This window comes from Symphalangus syndactylus, chromosome 18 (assembly GCF_028878055.3).
Source record: "Symphalangus syndactylus isolate Jambi chromosome 18, NHGRI_mSymSyn1-v2.1_pri, whole genome shotgun sequence".
Classification (NCBI taxonomy): domain Eukaryota; kingdom Metazoa; phylum Chordata; class Mammalia; order Primates; family Hylobatidae; genus Symphalangus; species Symphalangus syndactylus.
Genome location: NC_072440.2, coordinates 47733177 through 47745874, shown reverse-complemented (window position 1 = coordinate 47745874; position 12698 = coordinate 47733177). Strand labels below are relative to the sequence as shown.

The window sequence follows — 12698 nt, the reverse complement described above, 5'->3', positions numbered from 1 at the left end:
GCTGGCCAAGGCTCTAGATGGTAGAGATCTGTGCAGAGAAAAGCATCAGAAAATTTCTGTGAGTCGTTGGCCAAAAGCAGAGCAAAACTACATAAGACTTAACAGAAAGTGGCTCCTATGGGCTTGGGAACAGAATGGCACAGAGGTATTACAGATTAAATAATGCTAGGAAACTTTGCAGTTCAGATGCATGCAGTGTGCAGACATTGTTAGGTTAACACACTGTGAAAAATCTGGGCATTCAGCTTCGGAACCAGAAAGGCTATGAATTAAAGAGTAAAGACAATATGTTCAAGTAAGGCCTAGTCTACCTCTTCTCTAACTAAGTCTAAAATCAAATCGTGGAAAAATCTTTGGGGAAACAGATTCCGGACATCTAGTTCCTCAAGTGAGAGGGACTTGAGAAAACTTAGATGTCTATAGAATTGCCCTAAAAAAATAATTAGGCTGCAATCAGTTCAAGATGATCAGTCAGTTGTAGATATGGCGACAATTGCAAAAAAAATTCCTTCAGATGAACAAAATAGAACTAGAATTTCTAAACACGTCATTAACAAAGTATAATGCGAAGTAAGTAACACATGGAAAGAAACAGGAAAATGTGACCTAGAATCAAAAAAAATATATTCATAGCAATATTCAGTAGCAATCAACATTGAGATAGCCCAGACGTTGGATTTAGCAACGAAAGTCTTTACAGAGGTTATTATAAATATGTTTAAAGAAATAAGGGATAAAATGTTCAGAAAATTAAAGGAATATATGGTCTTAGTGAGGAACAGGGAATATCAGCAAGATATTGTGTAAAATGACTCAAAAGGAAATTTCAGAACTGAAAATTATAAGACAGAAATGAAAAAACAAATCCCTGAAAGTGCTTGAGGATATTGAAGAAAGCAGATGGAAGAGTCACTAAACTTTACAAAAATCAGTAGAAATACTCCAATCTGAAAAACAGATAAAAGAGATTGAAGAAAAATAGACAGTTAAGATACAAAGAGTCAAAACATGTTTTTAAAAGTCTCAATAGTGAAAAGAATAAAAACAAACTGAGCTAAACATTTTGAATAATTAATAGCCCAAATTCTTCCCAAATTTGACGAAAATATTTACTGATTGACTCAAGATTTCAGCAAAACCCTAAAACGTAAAGTACAAAGGAAACCATACTTGAGCAATTCTTAGTCTAACTGCTAAAAACCATGCTAAAATTGTCACCTAAAATCTTGTAAGTAGAGAAAATATCTTTCAAAATGAGAAAGTAAAAAACATTTTTTGACGAACAAATGTTGAGAAAAAAATTGTTGTCATTAGACTGACACTAAATTTGTTACATTTGGACAATGGGCAATGTCAAGTTGGCATTGAGAACTGTGAAGCATGAAGCAGGCAGGTAGACGGGCCAGAAGTGAAGTGTGAAGGAAGATAAGATTTACTCTATATAAATTCTAGGAAGTTAGGGATGCATATGATTAGCTCTGGAGAAACAACTGAAAATTATTTTTAAAAAGAGGGGAAGGAAGAACAGTCACAAAAAGGAAAATTAAAATTAAACCCAATGTAAGTAGAAGGAAAGAAATATTTACAAGGCAGGAAGCAATGAAATAGAAAACAGATAATAAATAAAATTAACAAAGCGAAAGCTGATAAAGACCCTAGAAAGACCAATGAAGGGAAAAACAAGAGAAAATATAAATTACCTATATCAAAAATAAATTAGAAAATATCATTAGAGATCTGACAGGCACAAAAAGAGTAATGAGAAAATGTTATGAACAATTTTTGCAAACAAAGATGAAAAGGCCAAAATCCCTGAGAAGTATAATTTTCCAAAACTGATTAGAGAAAAACTAGGTAATTTAACCAAACCTTTGATATTTATTAAAACAATACAATTAATAATACAAAGTCTTCCCATAAAACTCTAGACTAAGCTAACTTCACCAGAGAATTCTATTTAAGAAGAAAATCAAAATCAAAAGTAATTTTATGATTCTGCCATATCCTTGATACCAAAATCTGGCAAAGCCAAAACAGGAAAAAAAAATAGAGACAAATATTTCTAATAATCCTAGAAACAAAGTCCTTAAGAAAACATTAGCAAATGGAATCCAGCATAGATAGAAAAGTATCATGGATCATAAGCAAGTAAGACTTATTATACAAAAGTTGTTTAGCATTTAAGATCAATCAGTATACTCCATCACATTTATTGAAGAATGTGTTCATTTCAAAAGACGCATGAAAATTATTTGACAAATTTGAACACTTATTTATAACTCAGCAAATCAAAAAAAGAAGGGTTTTTTTTTTCAAACTGATAAAAAGAATCTATGAAAACTACATAATTAACATTGAAATTATAAATCTTGCCCCAGTAGTTGGGAACAAGGCAAGGATGTTTGTTCACATTTCCATTACATATTGTTCTGAAGGTTTAAACTATTTCAATAAAGAAAAATAAAAAAGTAAATATAGAACTGCCATATATTCCTGCAATCTCCTTCCTGAGTACATATCCAGAGGAAAGGAGATCGGTATATCGAAGCAGTGTCTACACTATTCGCAATAGCCAAGCTATGGAATCAACCCAAGTGTCTATGAATGGATGAATGGATAAATAAAACATGTTATATTACACAATGGAATACTATCATTCCATACAAGAATAAAATTATATCCTTTTTGGCAACATGGATGAGCTTGGTAGGCAGTATGCTAAGTGAAATAAACCAGGCACAGAAAGGTAAATACCACATGCTCTCATTCATACGTGGAAGCTAAAAAGTTGATCTCGTGGAAGTAGAGAGTAGACTAGTGGTTACTAGAGGCAGGGAAAGCGATGGAGGAGGGAAAGATGAAGTGTGGTTAACAGATAATAAAGTACAGTAAGATAGGAGGAATAAGTTCTAATCTTCTGCTTCACTAAAGAGTGACTATAATTAACAATTCATTGTATATTTTCAAATAGAAGAGCGGATTTTAAATGTTCCCAACACAAATAAATGATAGAAGTTTGAGGTGACGTATATGCTAATCAGCCTGATTTGATCATTGCATATTATATGTATGTTTCTAACTCTCACACTGTACCCTATAAATGTGTATAAATATTGTGTGTCATCGAAAAATAATGATAAAAGCAAACAATTAAAGTTTGAAAAACTAGCGTTCTAATTTGTCCCTATTTGTAGATAACGATTGTCTATGTTGAAAATCTTAAGGAATCTATTTAAAAAACTACTAAACTTAATAAGGGTATTTGGCAATGTCAAATGATATAAGCTCAATATACAAAAATCAATTGCATTTCTATATCTTGAAAAGAAAACTTTGAAGATAAATTTTAAAATTTACAGTAGTTTTAAGAATATTAAGTAGGAATTAATATAAAAATTTATGTGCAAACATCTACACTAAAAAATAGAAAATATTGGTAGGAGAAATAAAGATCTAAATAAATGGAGGAATACATTGTGTTCATGGATTAGAAAAACTCCATATTATTAAAATACAAATTTTCTGGAAATTGATATGCAAAATAAAATAAATCTCAACCAAGTTCCCACGTTGCTTTAAAAAATTTTCTAAATTGTGGGGCGAGGGGAAGGGGAGGGATAGCATTAGGAGAAATACATAATGTAAATGACGAGTTAATTGGGTGCAGCACACCAACATGGCACATGTATACATATATAACAAACCTTCACGTTGTGCACATGTACTCTAGAACTTAAAGTATAATAAAAAAAAATAAAATTTTCTAAATTGACATGTGGATTCTAAAACATATATAGAGATTCAAAAGACAGCAAATAACCAACTATTTAAAAAAAATACAAACAGATCGGTGGGACAGAGTAGAGAATTCAAGGGATATGACATGTTGTCGATTAATTTTTGTTGAAGGGACATGTCAAAATCAATGAGGAAAGTCTTCTTCACAAATTATACTGGAACAACTAGATATTAGTATAGAATACAATGATGAACCTTAGCCCCTCCCTCACATCATATGCAAAAGTAAATAGTTTTGAAATAAATCATATAACTAAATATAAAGCAGAAAGTACAAAATTTCTAGAGGAAAACATAGGAGAAAATCTGCACAACCATGAGGTAGAAGAACATTTCTTAGAAACAAAAAGAACTAATAATAAAAAAATGGAAATTTTTGTATATCATCAAAATTAAAACCTTTGCTCTTCAATAGACACCACTAAGAAGATGAAATGATTAGCCACAAATTGAAAAAAGTATATATTCTGAAAGAATAACTTCCTTCTAGAATATATGTATAGTACTTAAAATTAATCAGATGATGCAATAAAAATTGGCAGAAGACTGTAAAAAGTGCTTTACAAAAGAATCAGTGTCCAATAAACACAAAAAATACTCTGCTGGTTCCCAGCAAAATGCATATTAACAACATACACGTGCTAGAATAGCTAAAACTTAGAAGATAAAATATACCAAGTCTTGGCTCAATGCAAATGTTTTTCAACAGGTGAATGGATAAACAACTGTGCTCTATTCATATAATAGAATACTAATTAACAATAAAAAGAACAAGCTATTGATAAACACATCAATATGAATACGTCTCAAAATATTATGATAAGCTAAAATAGCCAGACATAGAAGAGTGTATATTGTATGATTTCATTTATATAAACTCTAGAAAAAGCAAACATAGTTTCTAGTGACGGAAATCAGTGGTTGTCTTGGGTAGAACCTGGGAGTGGGTGTTAACTTAAAAATGACAGAAGGGGGCTTCCTGAAATTATATAAATGTTCTAGATATTGATTAGAATGATGGTTATATAAGGGTATAGAATTTTCAATACTCATCAATCTACTTACTTAAATGGGTGCGTTTTAAACATTTCATATGTATGTCATAATCCCCGTTTTTGTAAGTGTAAAATTAAGCTGAGAATTCATTCACTAAAAATGAACATTTATTATAATTCACAGTACTCTTATAGATAATTTTGATTCTGCTAGATTTCAGGGGATTTTTTTCCCAGTTTCCTCTACTGAATCTGTATATCCATTAGATAAAAATAACTGTTATCAATAAATTCAAAACAGAATATATTCATTTATTTAAAGAGGACATGTTACAAAAAATTTAGGTAATTAGGCAAATCTCAATTGCTTGGTAGATTTTGCTTAGTATGAAAGAAAATTTGCTTGAAAAGTCATTTGAAATTTCTAAAGACGCTAATTCGAGGCTTTTGAAGAAGTTATTCATGATGTTTGAAAAGGCTGTTTGCCATAAAAACGGAATACAAAAATAACTTTACAGAAATAGTTATTGATCATTGATGGACTTCTGGGTATTGAAAATGGAGAGCAATTTCAAATAATTTGAGATTTGCAAGTATGACTACCGAAGAGTACTTATACCGTAACAACAACCTGAAAAGTGGTCTGACTTATGGCAAAGTGGTGGATTATGGGATTGACTACCAGACAGAGTTACATTAATATATCAAAGATACTTAATGCATACTTATTTAAATTATATGTGCTGAAATAGAGTAGAAAAATAGTTGACATATCATAGAGTCTAAAACTGAGACTAAGAGACATACTGACTTGCTCATGGTCATTGAACAGTGAGTATTTGTTAATAATGACAATATGCTTTTTCACAATAATCTTCTATAATGTAAGATTTATGAGGGTGGAGACTGTGATCTTTACCTAGCATGTGGAAGAGTATCTGGGGTTTAGGCATGCTATAAGTATATATTAAATGAACGAATATATAATGCTAGTGAACTCCCGTCAAATATTTCACCAAATCATCACGCATATTAAACATTATAATTATATTAAAACAATAAAAGATATAATAATAATACACTGGAAAATATCAGTTGTTGAGGTTTTTAAGGCAAAATGATTGCCTTAAAAATGATTGCCCTTCAGAAGTAAGAGAACATCGGGAATTTCACTTTTCACTATTCCTGCACTTTCCACTTCTTTTCACTTTGTCCTAATCCCCAGAGATCCAAGGAACAATAGATCTGGTGGGGATTTAAGCCTACATAGCAGTCACTTTCCCTGTTGGAAGCAGAGTTGGCTTTTCTTTTTCATTTCTATAGAGAATTTATTTTTATTTCATATTTAAAGAGAAATTCTGTCTTTACATGTCACACCAACCTTCTAGTGTACATGGAAGCAAATCCCTAAAATAATAAATGATTTTTCATGAAAGGTGGGATGGATTTTCATCTTCAGTTATTCTCATACATCTGTCAGTGTCAGTTCTCTGGGAGGTGTCAACATATACACGGCATCAACATAGCGTCAAAAAGTGTCTTTGTCACAGCTTGTATCCCAATGGAGCTATTAATTTCATTTGAAATCATGTTCCCTTTGTGATATAAGCAGATTATAAATAAATTTATTGGAAAAATTATTTTTATTATTTTAATATCTTGCCTATGTTCATTTAAGGGCCAAGATCCAACAAGTTCTCTTTTGATACACCAGCTAGACAAATGATTTATAGTTCTTTTGGATGCAAAAATCTAAGAAATATTTAAAAATCATGCACACCCACTTCGGATTGATACTGCATAAGGTTACTCTAATTTTCATGTGAAGTCCAAGTGTTGTAACAATTATGGCTCATTATGTTGTCAAAGAGAGACCTGTATTCAGTAACTATTTCCAACTCAAGACAGACTGTGTTATTGCCAACAGGCTTTTCAATAACCTGTGACAATCCAGCTTGCAGAGGTTAGAATTTAGCCACGACACTGTCATCATTTTGTCTCAGTTCCTAAATTATCCAGCTTTTTTTTTTCAGAGGTCTCGGATAAATCCCTTATTCTTGTTTATTCTTTAAGGGTTCTCCTCTTAGTTCTCAGCATAATAAACATGTTTTTCTAATGATTATATTCTTCAAATTGCCTGTGGATTTCATCTAGCAAAGAATATGAAGGGAGGAAACAGAAGAAGAGGAAAGAATCCAAATGGAATACACTGTTTTTAACTTAGCTTCTATGAAGGAGCAATAAGGTCTTTCATTTAAGGCACCTCATTCATTTCCTTGGCTGTGCACCTTGTCCATTTACAGCCACCTCCTATGACCTTGTTTACTCTGGAGCCTGCTCTTTTATATGGTGAAGCAGGCACTAGTGAATAACTGCGTGACAGTCACCAATTCATATGCTTCTGGTGAAAGCATAATAAGCATACTGTTTTAGAAATACAAATAAAATGGCTGAGTGATAAATAGTGTTTCTGATCTGACACAAAAGACCTGAAATATAAGACTTCAATTTAAGCTTACAGGTAAAATTGCTTAGTTTAAAACTATTCCTCTTCTCCGATGTGAAAATGCAATTCCATCAAAGTTTAAGGGTGATGATCCATTTTTGTATGTAGAGAAGTTTTAAAAAAGCAACTAAAATTGTGTCAGTTATTTGGATTACAATGCAGTTTACTTGTTTCCAATCCCAAAAAGGGCACTCAAAGAAGAAAAAAAGAACAAGGATGAGTGTTTCCCTTCATTTATGCCTGCTCTCTGACACAAATATTTTATGTTTTGGGATCTAAAGAGGCCTCTTGAGTTGGGTTAATTGAGATGTGAGAAAATGCATAAAAAGGTAACTACAGTCCTTCAAATGAAATAAGCCATGAAATCACCATCCTTATCATTAAAACTTTAATCACATTGAATTTGTAACAATAATTATGAGAGTAATGGTGTTAATGGAGTGGGGGTAGGAGATAGAGAAGTAGTGTCTGTAGTGTGAACATTATTTTATAACTTGATCATATCATTTTTGTATTTGCTATTAACTTTTCAGTATAAATGTAGGGGGAATAAACTTTTCCTTAAAATTAGTCTTGTCTAAATAGTCACAGTAACTACTATATGAATACATGCATGTACATGTGTATACAATGAGTTAGTGAAATATTTACCTATATACATATACCTAAATACACATATATGTATACATACATACAACACATCCCCATGTATGTTTAATCCATTTCTATTTAGGCTTAAAAATAGTGTTTTTCAGCAAAAGAAACTATCATCAGAGTGAACAGGCAACCTACACAATGGGAGAAAATGTTTGCAACCTACTCATCTGACAAAGGGATAATATCCAGAATCTACAATGAACTCAAACAAATTTACAAGAAAAAAACAAACAACCCCATCAAAAAGTGGGCAGAGGACATGAACAGACACTTCTCAAAAGAAGACATTTATGTGGCCAAGAAACACATGAAGAAATGCTCCTCATCACTGGCCATCAGAGAAATGCAAATCAAAACCACAGTGAGATACCATCTCACACCAGTTAGAATGGCCATCATTAAAAAATCAGGAAACAACAGGTGCTGGAGAGGATGTGGAGAAATAGGAACACTTTTACACTGTTGGTGGGACTGTAAACTAGTTCAACCATTGTGGAAGTCAGTGTGGCGATTCCTCAGGGATCTAGAACTAGAAATACCATTTGACCCAGCCATCCCATTACTGGGTATATACCCAAAGGACTATAAATCATGCTGCTATAAAGACACATGCACACGTATGTTTATTGCGGCACTATTCACAATAGCAAAGAGTTGGAACCAACCCAAATGTCCAATAACGATAGACTGGATTAAGAAAATGTGGCACATATACACCATGGAATACTATGCAGCCATAAAAAAGGATGAGTTCGTGTCCTTTGTAGGGACATGGATGAAACTGGAAAACATCATTCTCAGTAAACTATCGCAAGGACAAAAAACCAAACACCGCATGTTCTCACTCATAGGTGGGAATTGAACAATGAGAACTCGTGGACACAGGAAGGGGAACATCACGCTCCGGGGACTGTTGTGGGGTGGGGGGAGGGGGGAGGGACAGCATTAGGAGATACACCTAATGCTAAATGATGAGTTAATGGGTGCAGGAAATCAACATGGCACATGGATACATATGTAACAAACCTGCACATTGTGCACATGTACCCTAAAACCCTAAAGTATAATAAAAAAAAAAAATAGTGTTTTTGTTTGAAAAGGGCTCCCATCAATCTGGGGATAAAAGAAGAATGAGTTTGATTTATTGAATAGTGCATGCATAAATGAAAGAAATAGAGGAGGTCCAACCAAAATCTTCTAATGGCAAAGACTGATGATAGGATCTGGCAGAATTTGCCTTTTCTTTGCTTCAGGAATCCACATTGTTGTTTACTGATCAAAATGAGGAGGAATGTTGGGGTAATTAAAGTTAATTTACTGGCTCATAAACTTTAACACATTTCATGATGTGTAAGGCCCTGACTAGCACAAAAACCAAGTCAGAAATTATTTTAGGCAAAAAGCACTTCACACATTTGTAAGCAGCTTTGATCAATAAAACAACAACCTCATATATATGTATACATAAAAAACCCATTAAAAACTGACATATTTTAGTTTCCTGTATACTTATTTCTATTATGTTTGGTTGTAACCTTCTGAATACAGTTATACTGTGTTCTTACTTCAAAAATGCCATGAAAACTTAATAGTTTGTATATAAAATGAGCCTGAAAAATACCAAGCCCTCTATGAAAGATCTAAACTTTCAGTATTAATGATTCAACTTTTGGCATTAGGTTTTGATCTTTATTAAATCTTACTGTGCTTAGGAGAGATGACATTTATCAGTCATTCATACTTACCATGAATTAGTTTATCATGCTGTGTCCCAAGAATCTACAAAAAAGGAGACAGGAGAGCAAAAGCACACCATAATGCATAATGTCAGGGGTATTAAAAACTGCTGTAGGGCAGGGGAAAGGAAATTGGAAATTAACTTTTTTTTTTTTTCACAATTTTTGCTGTTATTTAGTCCACGCTGCAATGTAAGGAAGGACCCTGATTTACTCCTTAAACTAAAAAATCCAGCTTTATTTTCTGAGGCAGTTAGAAGATATTGACAATGTCTGGTTGACACTTTGGTGCTTTTCTTTGACATTTGTCTCTGTTAAGCTTGAGAACGGTATCATTATTGTCAATGCTCTCCCCCACCCTCAACACCTATCCCCCTTTCTATAAATCCTGATAAAATAAAGAGATTTTTCCTTGGTATTTTCTTGATTCTGGATTCTTTCAGAATAGTATGTATGAGTGAAAGTCCTATTCTTGTATGAGTGTTTGTTTATGGTGCTATTTATTTAATTAATTATTCATATGCCAGATAATGGAGGATCAACTGGTAGAGCTGAGGTCAAATCAAAATATACCATAAATGTGTGATTTTAGATCAGGAGACAGCTCCACAGATATGGGTTGACTGTCACTGACTATGGAACTGTCATCCCCATCATGGTTAGGCCTATTAAATGGCATGACTCTTTAGCAGGGCATGTCAAGTCAGTGAAGAATGATAAAGACTAAGCTACATGCATGCTAATCTGGAAAGTATTATGAAACTGCTTTGCAGCTAAGGATTCCAGTTTGAGATATGACAATGTCTAGTTTGTTATTATGACAAAAGAAAAAGGAGAATTGTTTACAAAATTGCAGGCCTTATATAGAAATGTCTGCCTTTTTACTCTTTGGTTTATTATTAAATATGAATAAAAAACAGTAGGATTTAAGAATAGACATGAAAATTTTATCCAGAGTGGGAATAAAAATGAATACTAAGAATATATCTGAAAGATATATCCAGCCTAGTTCAAGATGTCAAGAAAAATGAGATTCCAAAATCAGGGTTGTATAAAACTGAGAAAGAAACAATAGAAGTCAACAATTGCAAAGCAAACGTGCAGGAAAAAATATAACAAGTTAGCAATTCTCCTTGCCTGTTAGGAGTAGAGATCATTAATTCTCTCCAGAGGGAAATTGAACATTTTTAAAGCCATCATTAATATTTATGTGTTTTAATTTGTGAAGTTTTTTTTTTTTAATAGAAACAGTTGTGTTCTTAGGAACTTTGCAGTCTGATTATAACACAGACTGATTCATAACACTGTCTTACTTATACAGGTAAGTGTTCCAAATAGGTTCAGAGGCAAAAATCTAATAATATTCAGAGAAGGAATGCAAATTCCACCCAGATTCTGTAATGTCAGACCAGTTGGAAAACACCTGTGTTTCGCCCATATTGGGGCAGTGTTGCTTACTGAGATCATATAAATGTGAAGAATTTGGCAAGTCAACCAAATCTTTTTTCTTAACGTTATACATTTTATTGTTAATTCTCAGGAATTAATATAGTTAACTGTATTGTGGACAATGACTTTTGATAGGTCACATTTTCCCTAGAAAATTTATCATTTACCCTTAATAATTTTGACTTATCTCACTTTGTAAGGAAATAGTCCGTTAAAAACTTGTATGTTATTTTTTAAATTAGCATCTTTTGATTCTTAGATTTTGAGCCAGGTCTTGGACAACTAATCAAGTGACTTTGATCAAAATCTTTGGAAAATGTAATGTTTTAAGGACAAGTTTAATTGAATCACAGTTTGAAGTGGTAGCAAAGTGAGTTTGCCCTTTGTCATAACGTACCTAGGAATCCTGATCTATATTCCTGATTGCTATTGATTTTTCTAGATTTCATTATAAAATCAATAACTGTTGCACAGGGTAAAATAGTTTACTAGGGTTGCAACATACTGTGGACTTCTGAAAACATACTGAGCTCGGTGAAGCCACCCAGGCAGCCAATTAGGAGAAAACATCTATTAGGTAAAAACAGGGCAGTCCCATTGACTGCTATTGATTTTCTTAGCCCTGTGAAAAGACAATCAATTAGATAAAGAAGGCTAATGTTACAGCTGCAATTTAATAACCCCTAAAAAAAGAAGGAGGGCTATTGATTCCTGACATGGAATGTTGAGGCTTATTGAAATATACTGAACTTCACCTGTCTTTTAATCAGGCCTGTGGAGAAGAGAGGAAGCCTGCCATTGTAGCCTTGTGGTATAGAATCCTAGTTGTTAAAAGAGCTTTGGCGATGCCAGACCTAAGAGATGCAAATGAAACAGAACTTTAGAAGAAACACAGGCCCAGATTGAATACGAAATCATGGAAGCTATTGACAGAAACTCTCTTGGTGAAGGTTGTTTCTTTCTCCATACAGAGCTCACCAGAGTACCACCTGTCATTTTCAAAAGCAAAGTCAGTTTTGCCAACCAGCCGTGAATGACAAACAAAGCTTTATATGAAACACAAGGACATATTATGTGCTATTGTGAGTTCTGCTAAGTGCTAATTTATCTGGCTTGTTCTCTTCAGCAAACACAGGCACAGACACATGAAATAATCTACCTAATTATGTAGCTATTTAGGAGAAAAACAAAGCAAGGTGTTTTTGTGTGTTGCAGAAGGTACATGATACAAGAAAGGTTTTCACAAGCCCTAACATAGCTAATGAAAATAAATGAAATGCTGTAAGCTGCAACAATTTTAGAACAAATAAACTTTTGCTAGTTTTGGATTTAGGGAGTCCCAGCTGCTTTTCATAAATAGATGAGTACTTTCATTCTTTTTTTTATAGTCCCTAATTGGAAATGGCTAATAGGCCTTGTCCCTTTCAAATATAAAATCTGGACTAAAATACCTCATATAGATATGTTCTTTATGCTTTTCTTTTCTATTGCATGTATTTGATCCTTTCTCCCTCATTATATATATGCCTTTTTACCAGCAGACAGCTGCTATTCACA

The 12698-nt window shown here is 33.1% G+C and overlaps 1 long non-coding RNA gene across 1 annotated transcript in view; it reads left to right on the top strand.

Annotated features, from left to right (window-relative positions):
• Positions 1-12204, top strand: part of LOC129468370 (uncharacterized) — a 33883-nt gene extending 21679 nt beyond the window's left edge. Inside the window, exon 3 of the long non-coding RNA XR_008652627.1 lies at positions 11912-12204. This is a non-coding gene — a long non-coding RNA (uncharacterized lncRNA). The remainder of the gene's footprint in view (positions 1-11911) is intronic.
• The last annotated feature ends 494 nt before the right edge of the window (positions 12205-12698 follow it).